At 44.4% G+C, this 11479-nt stretch overlaps 1 protein-coding gene across 2 annotated transcripts in view; it reads right to left on the bottom strand.

Annotated features, from left to right (window-relative positions):
- The window catches only part of nrip1b (nuclear receptor interacting protein 1b), a 47808-nt gene that overhangs the window by 6733 nt on the left and 29596 nt on the right, over nt 1-11479 (bottom strand). The window lies entirely within an intron of this gene.

Below are 11479 nucleotides of genomic sequence, written 5' to 3'. Positions count from 1 at the left end.
CCCCCCACTCCTGCTCCTTATGCACTTGAGCAGCATCTCACACGATGCAACCCTCAGTCTCCATAAAGAAGGAGCCACCCACATACACACAAGGTAGTATTTAAGCAATAATGTTAAGACAAACGCACAGAAATGTGCACTGTGACTTACATACATGTATGTATGCATAATATCCCACATAAACAGAGAGCCCAATCTGTGTTGGTGACTACTTCTGTTATCATTGAACCTGCATTTTTATAAACACCTGGCAAACTATAAATCCTACACACTTTCTGGCTCTTTTGTTTCCAAAATGTGAACTAAGCTGACATGACGTGAGTCGTGTTTATGACAACAGTACAAAAGCAATGGAGAACCACAGGAGGGATATTGGTAATGGATTGGTACAAGCTGTACTTGACTCTTGAATTTGTGTGTAATGTTTTACTGTGTGCATTTATCTAGAGGTGGTGGCTTTAGGATCAGGTGCACCTGTCACACTATACCACTGTCAGGAGGACTGAACTGGTGACACTGGGGTGAGCATTCTGCCAGTTGCTATGACAGTGTGAGAAGCTCTGCCCTGGAAGACCTCTGCTCTGAACCCTGTCAGCGTGGTTTCCGTGGATACAGGACACCTCCGACAGTCCTGGCCGCTTCCCATAAAGGTTAATTAATACAGAGTTTCCAGCTCGCCTCAGCTGCTGCCCGTGTCCTTTCCTGAAGCCGTCCTCACCTTTGGTGTCCGCTGAGTGGACCGACATAGTAGGTCACACAACAGGACAGCAGCCCTTGATTATGACGAAAGGCCATGGCAACCCACGCGGCCACCAGTCTAAATACTTCACAGAGAACAGTAGCCAGGGCCAAAAACAACAAGGCAGCAGGCCTCTAATCAGGCAGAAATCCATCCCTGTGGCCAAGGTCCACAGGTTGTCATGACAGTAAGGGCAACAAGGTGGCACTTTTAAACCCCCCCCCCCCCCCCCCAATGAGCTGGGATTAGAAGCAGGATTTAAATTATCAGTGCACAATTAAGTCTGGGTATTAGACAGAAAACAATCAGGTTGGAACTGTTTAACAACCAGGGGTCCAGGAGGCGTTATTCAGCATTGTTTCGAACAGGAAAACTTAAATGACATTGGCCCATCAGCGTCAATTACACTTCAAGGCCATTTCTAAGCTGTTGACCTAAATCTGACAACAATAAAAGTAAACCTGGTCATACTGGGCCATCTGACGTCTACTGTCATGCTAATCTGAGATGCTCAGGATTAGGGCTATTTCCACTCCAGCGAGCTTAAAGCAATTATAACAGAATGCCCTGTAACACCTTGCTTGATCAGCACAGTAAACATGTACACATGCTTACCTTTAACAAAGCCTGACAAAGTTACTAATATGTAATGATACGGCCTCCTCCCCAGTTAGTGAGAGAATAAATACAAATGGAAAAGCACACTGACATGCATTCAACATGGGAAATTCTGTTAATCTCTTTGCTGCTGGCAGTGAACCTTTGGAATTACAGTTGACCTTGTCTCTGTTTTTGCCAGAGAAACTTCAATACAGAGCAGACGAGGCTGCACAGGGACACGATGACACAGCACTATGTTAGTTTATATACAACAGAGATACTGCATTCACTATCTCACATTAAGTACTCTTTTGAAAAAAGTAAGGACCTTCAGGCTCTTGAGAGACATGTAATGACAGAGCCGGTGTCAAAAAGCCCTGCTACAGCAAGGGCAAGAGAAAATATGTTTTCCTCCGTGACAGAGCTGTTAAATAAATGACCTTAATATAGGGAAAGCCGTCCTCTATACAGAGCCCCTAAAGCACACCGCCCTCCTCCTTTCCTCTCTCTGGATGTGTGATGTGTGCATTACTATTACATTATCTCCCCTTGTGTATACATGCAAAATGACCTTACACATCTGTTAACATGTCATCTCATTGGTGGTGGCACCCAAAAAGCATGACCTCCACCCCCCCCCCCCCCCCCCCCCCCCCCCCACCGCGGGACACCACGGCACCAATGAGCTGCTATACAGTTTCTGTGGTGATTATCCATTATCCTTGACAATGTCAGCCAATGACAGAGCAGGCACCATTCTAAAGTGATTTTTACCCCTACAGTCAGCCACTGACTGTGAGAGGGAGGCCAAGTGATGGGGAGGGCATAGAGCTTCATCATCCTCTTGCTGGTCAGCTCTTCATCTATTTCCCCTCTCTTTTCGTCTCACACCTCTTGTACTTAAGAAGACACCAGGAACAGGAAAGGTCACAGCAATCTCAGCGGCTTTTCTAAGATACATGAAATCACCAGAATGTGCCGATGAAGATGTCACGGATTAGATCTTAAAAAGTGACCTTCATTCCCTCAACCCCACCACCCACTAACACTCGCGCCTGAATACACTCGCTGGTAACAAGCTTTTTTTATCTTTTGAAAAAAGTCAGTTATTTAATGACCTTCGTTGGCAGGAATGGTAATCCATTTAAGCCATTTAAAATGTATGAGACCAAACAAAAGAATTAAAGGGAGGAAGAGCCAAAGGAGCGGCAGTTAAAGTCAAGGTCATTCATGCCGCCAAGGCTTTTTCCACTTGATGCAACAGCTGGTGTCCATGCAAAGCTCTGGGCGTTAATAAAAAGTGACAATGCTGCCCGAGCGGTGTGTGTGTTACTAATGTCTGACACCAGCCTGGCAGATGTGTTCTCCATGCATTTAAGGGGAGTCAAGGTTAAAGGAATTTAAAAGAAGAGGCGATGCCTAAACACTATTATATCATGTAATCTGCAGCCCAGCCCTGCTGCACATACTCAACAGGGTAGCTCACTTACACATGCGGCGTGACCGCTATTTGTAAATTCAATATGGCCTGACATGATTAAATAAGACAAAACATAAGCTACCTGACCAAATGCAGTTGCTGGTAGCCTTGTAGAAGTCAACGAGTGCACCAAAGTTGAATTAAAAGCTCTCATTCACCTTGAGAGAGGTAAACAAGAGCAGAGCATGCCACTGAACAGCAGGAGAGCGAGAGCAAGAAGATGTTTTTGCAGATAAGTCAATCAGGACAAAATAACACTGAAATGCAATACACAGACACATGCACGCCCACACAATGGGAACTGGGGCACTCTGACCCACTTCTGAGGATGCACTGACCAAACAAGTCATGCATAGCACACATGCCTCCATGTGTGCACACAGAGACCGGGGGAAGTAGCATGCATAAAAGGAAACATGATGCTAGAAAGTCAAAAGCTCTTGTGTGAAGTAGCACAGGCAATCTATTGGTAAAATACTCCAAACGCTCGTAAGCAAGGAAGAGTTTGTGATGACTGCTTACATTTCAGACTCGGACAAAATGAGAGCAAAATGCTAAAGTTTTTGGCCTGTATCTGGCCTCGGATGAGGAGTGTGTGGGCGGAACTTCATCTGCACTCATCAGTACAAAGAGTTATCGAGGTTGAGAGAGAGCAGAGAGGAATTCATGCACACTGATGAGTCATCTAAGAGGTTCAGAGCTCAGCTGACTGGCAGAGAACCCTGCCAAACTAGCCAGTGCAATGGTGGTATCACTGTATCACAGGCACGGACCCTAGGTGCCCAGGCCTGCATAGATATGCTTACAAAATGTTTGTGCCCATAGTAAATATTTGTGTGCCATTTGGAAGACCCACCCAAGGGCCATTTCCTGAGTGCCTGAAATTACTGCATCAATTAAACACACACTCATTCCTCTCTTAATGAGCCGTGGCTGCCATCAATCTATACCTGATTCATTTCTATTGGGCTCTGAGGTAATCTTCTGCTCACATCGTCTGTCCAAAATGGTGCTCATTTCCCTTCCGAAACAACACGCATTTTCCATTTGTAAACACTGGAGCTGGAAATAGGAACAGCTGATTGCCCCATGGCCAGCACGCCATCAGGCACAACAAGGCTCTTGAAACAGACTGCAGTGGTGATGTCTGAGGGAAATGGGCCACTTTGCAATTGAGATCAAATGTCCCACCGTCAGGCTGCCCTGAGAGCTGGATAAAACCAGCTAAAAAACATCATCCTTTAATGAATCATTTCCATAATATCCCTGGCATCAGCCCTAAGAAGGCTATAGCCATGAGTCAGCAAGAGGTCTGCCTATACTGGGTTAACAAAGTGCTACTGTTTTTCTTCTAACTGTGAGTAATTGGGGGATGGTTTAGGAGTAATATGGTGTGTGACAGAGGTCTAAGTGAAGGAAAGAAGAGAACATATCTCTGCTATCATTCTGCCTTCCGTAATGCTCCCGATGACCTACTTTCTAGTTTTTAAATCATCCTAATGCTCTGAGTGAGGTTGGCGGAAGATATTACAGGGCACAGTGGTTTGTGAAGGGATGTTCCATCAGCATCTATAAAAACAACTACTTTATTTGTTCATAGTGAAGTAAAATGACAGGCTTGTGTTAAATAAATGAAGATACATTTAACCCAATAAAGCGTAAAACAATTATGTCTAACCTATTCCAGGAAAACCTCTGAAGCAGCACAAATCCAGTTGGCAGGGCAGAGTTGAGTACATGCCAATAAGCAGGAGACTTCAATCAGATTAGTCCTACACCTGGCCCTGATGCCCCGACCCAGTGCTCGCAGTGCAACAAAACAGTCTCCTTCTAGAAAGTCCAGAAAGACTCAGAATCTAGACTAGAATCCAAGTTCAAAAACAGGAAGAAAATATTTTAGAATACAAATCTGTGGCTTGGAAATCACTCAGGTGAGGTGGGAAGATATATGTTATATATTTACAAAAGATTACCACCTTACTCTAACCTACTGTGCTATGATTGGCATCTACCACTCTAACATAGTGAGCTGGTGGTTCTTACAGAGCGCTCAATGCTTTCTGCCAGAAAGCTTTTTTTTTTTGCACAGGAGTCAGACGTTTGTGTCCCATGTAAAAGCCCAAACGCAGATCTTTGTCTAACCATAACCAATAACTGTTGAAACTGATCCCAACCAAATTGCAGTTTTACAACTTGAACCACACTTGGTAGGTTTAGGCATCAAAACTACTTGGCAAGGTTTAAGAAATGATCACAGTTGGGGTTAAAATATTAAATTAATGGTGGGACAGCACCTGCAGTCCTGGGTGACAGTCCAGGATTTGACCTATTAGCTCTCCTAGCCAAGAAAATTAGTGGTACCATAATGGTAAAAAATCAGGGATGCGCACGATTAGCCGACTAAAGGATTAAATATTGTCATCTTCGCCAATCGGCGTCAGACAAACTAGTTGGTTAAGATGTTGTTACTACTTTTCTTAATCCAGGCTAGCAATGCCAATCACATGTTGTGTTTAAATGTAACAGTCCTCATCCTGCTGCTAGCCGTGGCTGTAGCTCCAGTTAATGGCTTCTGCCAAACTGCCATTACGCTCTACTACACAGATGTAAACCAGCACAGTAAACGGTTAGCATCTCGTAAAGGTTAGCATCTAGTAGCGCAGAGCAGTTTGGCAAGAATTTGATTTAGAAAAAGGAGAAAATTACATATGTATGCTGTGTCCTTCTAAACTAGAATATAACCACTCGACTGAAACAGTGCGTAACTACATTCAACACAGACTCAGGCAGGGGGACTGAAGAATGGCGATGCTAGCACTGCTAAGAAGTCGTGAAACGGTTTGCTTAAAGAAGTGTGTGTAACAAAGTCAAAAAAGAGAAATAGAAAGTGAAAATAGATCACAGCAAACTTGTCAATCACCGAAAGATTAAAATGAATGGAGATGCATTTTTGATTTGTAGTGCCGTAGAAATATATACATTTTGAGTCATAGCTATAGCTGAGGAGTAGAAATATCTTTTTCTTTTTGTTGGTTTTGCCTGCAGACGCTGTGATCCTGTGTTAGCTGTGTTGAACTAATCTTGACTCATTTTGACTGATGTCTTAACTTTTGCCTAGTTTGTATCTCAATTTATGTTAATCTACAGGGGAATTAGTTTCCAAGAACACCCCTATTAATTATGCCTCAGCATAAACATGAACATACAATGCAAACTGAACCTAACCTTAACCTAAGAATAAAACGGGACGAGTATGAAGTTCACTGACTTTAAGTGTTTGAGGGAAAAAAAGTTCAACGCCCATGTAAAACCACAGTTTGAGGAAAACTCAGAGAGGAACTGCAGCTATCTCCACTTTCTCACAATACAAGAGTTTAAGATACCACTGATTAAACAAGAAACAACATGGCTTCCACCCTGTCCCCCCCCCCCAAAGGACCTTGTACCACCCTGCACCCTGCTGTTACACAACCTGGAGAGGACCCAAGTTTAAGCTTTACACACGCAGCCTCTGCTCCTCAAGTTAATGTTACAAGCCTCATATGATTCCTTTTTGGGCAAAACACATTTTCACCAATTATTAAGCTCTCGGGTTACCCATGGTCCTTTGCACTGGAGATTATAATGTGATTGTTTCAGTCACTGCCCTGTGGGCAAAGATGTTTACTGCTGCACGGTCAAAAACACAAATTCAAAACAGTTTATTTATTTATTAAATTTAATCTCAGACAGCTTTAAATGTTAAATATGGACGCAGTGCAGATGGAAATGACATGCCCATGTTAAACATAAAATGACTATAATGACCATAGACTTGAGGTTAAAACATGAAAAAGAACTTCACTAAAGAGGACTAAGCCCTTAGTAAACCACCTCAACATCAGACAGAGGTATGACTTTGTATAAGATAGATAAGAAACTTTTACATCAAAGCAAACTTGAAACATTTCCATCTGTTCTGGCTCTTCAGAAACATAAAGCTTTACATCTACTGTAAAACATTTAAGAGACACTTCTCTTTTGGAACGTCTTGCTGCTTATCAATTAGAGCATGAGTCAGCTCGGCTGCTTACCAGTGCACCATCCAGTATTTAAAATATATTATATTTCAATATGGGAAGCTTGATTTAAATCAGTATTTTAGGAATCCTTGTAAACAGCTTGATATGGGGGGGTCCTTGGGGTATTCCTCTCTAAAAAGATACTTGGATAATTGATGAGTTTATTATTCGTTGGGGGATAAAATCGGACTTCGAAACACAATCCATTAAAAGGACTGTTAATGTATATCTCTTTTTCCAAGCATGGGACACTCTTGACTAGTTGAGTGAGAATTGTGCAACTGAGCTTTCTGAGGGAATAAAATACAGTTTTCCACCACTGTAAAAAATAAAACAGCAAATCCCAATGATCTCTAATCAAGCCAGAGAGATAAATCCACATCCTACTGATACAATAGGACAATAGACACTTCATTCAGCTCGACTTTCTCTTCATATTTCATCCCTCTCTGCAACACTTAGACTAAAAAGCTGGAACACAACGGTCTACACACCTTTCTGAATACAGCAAGCTCACTCAAGAGCTGCAATAGAAAGGTGTGAAAGCCTGTTTGAGCTGTTCTTTCTGTTGGTATTTGTGGATTTGCCGAATAAAAATGACACAAATGTGTCAGGGATTTTTCGCATTACAACCTCTTTTAGTCGCGTTTCCTTTTTCTTTTTACTGGGAAGAAAAATTGTACAAAATCAAAAATAAATATGTTACTCACACACTACTTGAATTTCTAATTATTTTTGGATGACAGTGCATTGCATCTGTGTTATATAGAGGGATTTTTCATCTCTATGCATCTCTCGGCTAGTTTACATTGACAATGAAGGATAATTTTACAAATTATTTTAAAAAGTCACATCTTTGGGGTTATGTTCACAGACTATAGTCGTAGTTGCAGCATCAGTGGGTTCAAAACTGACCTCGGCACTTTGCTGCATGTCATACCCCCTTCTCTCTCCTCCCAACGTTTCCTGTCTCTCTTCAGTTGTCTATCTAATAAAGAGGCTACAAAAGTTCAACTCAATAAGTGTCACATGTATCATGTCAGCTGTGACCAGGAAAAGCGATGCCTTAAAGAAATGACAAAAAAAGCGACAATGTTAACATGAAGTGAAAGTTAAGTAAACTTTCATATCATAGCTTCACATCATTTGCTAACCCTGTTAACGCAAGCCATTTAAATGATACCAGAGCAGAGATGGTTAGCCTGATAATAACAAAAATGGAGACAGGAAACATGTTCCCATTCTGCTTACAGAAACTGATAGCATTTGTTGAGCTGTAGTACAAGCCACCATCATGGTGAACAGCAGCTACGAGAATGGAAAAGATGTATGAGGAAAACGCAGCAGAATTGAGGGCTGATATGCACTGTGTTGAAAAAGTGTCTGAGTACAAGTGAGTCTGTAGTAACAATCTCTAAACTCTGAACTGGTCAGGCTTTTAATTAAACTGGATCCTTTCTCACAGGTGGATTAGGTAAGACTGTCTTTAATCAACTTTCAACAGTGTCATTCTATTGGTGAATGGAGGGACTAAGTTCAGGTTACAGACGAGAAATCAACGTTTTCAAAAGATTGCACGCAGCTGTCGAGCTGAAAAGATCAGTTTAATCTATTTTGAATTTAAATTTCAAAGTTAAAATCACATTCTGCGGCTAAAAAAAATGCATTTAGCCTTAAATTTATGTATTTAGTTCAGTAAGCAAAGTAGAGACGCAGGTGAGCAGAGCATTGCATCCAGGTCAGTGGTTGTCAGTTCTGGTTGTCGTCACTCAAACTGCACTTTGTTTTCTATCTAAGCAGAGGTTAATTGCAATTAATTGGCTTCACCAGGAAGCCCAGGTGTAATCATTGCCTGGTCTTGCAGGTAGAATGAGAGCAAGTGAACCGAAAAACTCTCTTTTTCTGCAGTGTTTTTGGTTTAAATCAAAAAAGGTTGCCTTTACTGTAACCAAGACAAACAGACTGTCAGCCAAGATGCAGACAAGCAACCGGGCCAAGGCTTGCAGGAAATGAGTCTGTCTTCCTTTAGTCTGTCATTGACTATTAAACCAGACGGAGAGAGATAGACAAGGCCAGCACCCACCTGCAGTCACTTTATTTTTTCTCTGTAATGACGGAGATCAGGAGGACAGAGAAGACTATTCAAAAGGTAAATGTAGTCAAAAAAAGTTCCGGAAAAAAAAAATCCACCCTGAGCCAAATGCTAACACAGGTATTGTGCTGTTTTGGGAGGTGAGCGCAGACACACATCATGCTCTCCCGTACCTTGTCATCCTTAGCTGTGGAGGCTGATACAGGTAAAGTGCAGTAATCAATTTGCTCTACTGGCAGGAGTGCTCCTTTAGAATACTAATCAGGCTTCAACCCTCCCCTCTTCCTTCTCTCCTCGTTCTCTCCATCCCTCCTCCTCCACCGCCCCCCTCTGCCTTTCTCCTTCCTCGTTCACCTTTCTCATGACTTGACATCCCCCACCCACCCACCCTTCCCCTCCACCTCCCAGCCCCCAGTGCCCCAGACCTGACCAAATGCTAAAGGAGGGCGGGTTGTCTTCTGCACAGATAACTGCTGCCACTAATCAAGCCTACGTGCACCGGGGCGTGGGATTAAAAGAGCTTGCACAGCTTGACTCAGGCACTGAATGGTGTTAGTGCTCATACACGCGCGCACACACACACACACACACACACACACACACACACACACACACAAGTTCAAAATAAAACCTACAGGGAAGCCAGCAGCGTCTCATCCTAGAAACACACATGTACACACACACACACACAAACCCTCAGACGAGCAAACAACACAACAAGGTCAACTTAAAAGCTGATGTTAGGTGAACATTCTCGAGCTATAAAAGAACACACAGAAGGAGATTAGATCTAAAATTACTCCGCCAGTCAAAAAACGGGACTCGGTGGTGAGCCACCCATCTCTATCTCTCAGAACACATGTCACGCAGGGAGCTGCAGTGTTGTGTGCATCTAAAGCGGGGAAAAAAAAAAGAGGAACAAACTCAACGGTGAATTGACAGGGCCTTAATTCCTGTTCGTTTTTCATTTGGAGAGATGGCTTACACAGGAGGGGGGGTGTCTCTACACCATATCAAACACATACCAGAGTTGCCTGGAGGCTGTAACAAAGCGTCCTCGATGTTACACACATACAGTACACAGGCGGTATTAGTGTGTGTGTGTGTGTGTGTGTGTGTGTGTGTGTGTGTGACAGAGGGGGAGAGAGACAACGCCACCCTATGCATCAGCAGGGATATTTCATTATGTACATAACGAGTGCCATTAATCGCTCTTAACAAGAGGACACAACCTCACCTTGGCAGTCTCACACGCGCAGCAGGAAGGTGGGAGGGGGGTTAGGAGGGGGGGGGGGGGGGGCGGCGGCATGGAAATATCTACAGTGCGCACTGAAATTAAAATTCACCACGCTCAAGGATCCGCCGCCTCCTTTTGACCGACCACATTGCGGGGGCCCGGGGGGTGTGTGGAGGCACGCCAGCAGTCATATAGGAAACTGCTCGTCTGACGGACACATAAAAACACATTAAAAAGTAGGAGATAAAAAAAAAGAAGAGGAGAAGAAGAGCTACGGGAGCAGAGGAGAGGATATAAATATATAAATAATAGTAGTGGGGAAAATGCCGCAGTGGCGGTTGCCAGCGGGGGCTCGTGCCCTTGACATACTGACACGGGGGGAGGAGGGGTGCTGTCATGTGACACTCCTGTCATTCGCCTGTCCACCAAGCCTGCCCGCACGCCCGCCCGGCCACCTGGCAAACCCCCCCCACCCCCCCTCCTTATATCTCGCCCACCTTCGTTCGACCTCATCCTCCATTGACCTGACGCCGCTTGCCCCCCTCCACCTACGCCCACTCCACCCCTCTGCAGTCCTAGCACCCCGTCTGCCCCACCCCTAGTGCTCTGCTGTCTCCCCCCCCACCCCCCCTTCCCTCTCCCTCCCCCGCGGCTGTGCAGGAAGGTCAGGCGGGTCACCGTGTCCTCATCTGTAATCCGCTGCCATTCGTCAGCAGCCCCGGCCTGGGCTGGAGGAGAGAGAGGAGAGAGAGGAGAGGCAGGCGCTCCGACGAGGGGAGAATGCCCAATTAGGCAGCTGTCACACACACACACACACACACACACACACACACACACACACACACACACACACACACACACACACACACACACACACACACACACACACACACACACACACACACACACACACACACACACACACACACACTGCACACACTGCACACACAAACTCAGCTCAGCACAGCAGAGCAGGAGAGAGGGAAAGAGAGGAAGGGAGGGAGTGAGGGAGGGAGGCTGCAGAATCAGCCTACTGTCCACAGACAGCGGGGGTGTGGTGGGTGTACATGAATCCTTTCAGCTGTGTGAGTGTTTGTGTATTGTTTCTGTGTGTGTGTGTGCGTGTAGAGCAATTGCGGGGGTCAACTACAGTTTAGACATGTATGACTTCTATCTGAGGCATGTCAGCAGGGTGTGCAGACTTTTGAGGACACAGTATTTAAAGCCACTGGGAAGACAAATCCACAAAAGCTCTGTTACTCTTCTATCG

The sequence above is a fragment of the Labrus bergylta genome, chromosome 14 (assembly GCF_963930695.1).
Source record: "Labrus bergylta chromosome 14, fLabBer1.1, whole genome shotgun sequence".
NCBI lineage: Eukaryota > Metazoa > Chordata > Actinopteri > Labriformes > Labridae > Labrus > Labrus bergylta.
Note: the sequence above shows the minus strand (reverse complement) of the source record. Positions and strands in the feature narration are given on the sequence as shown.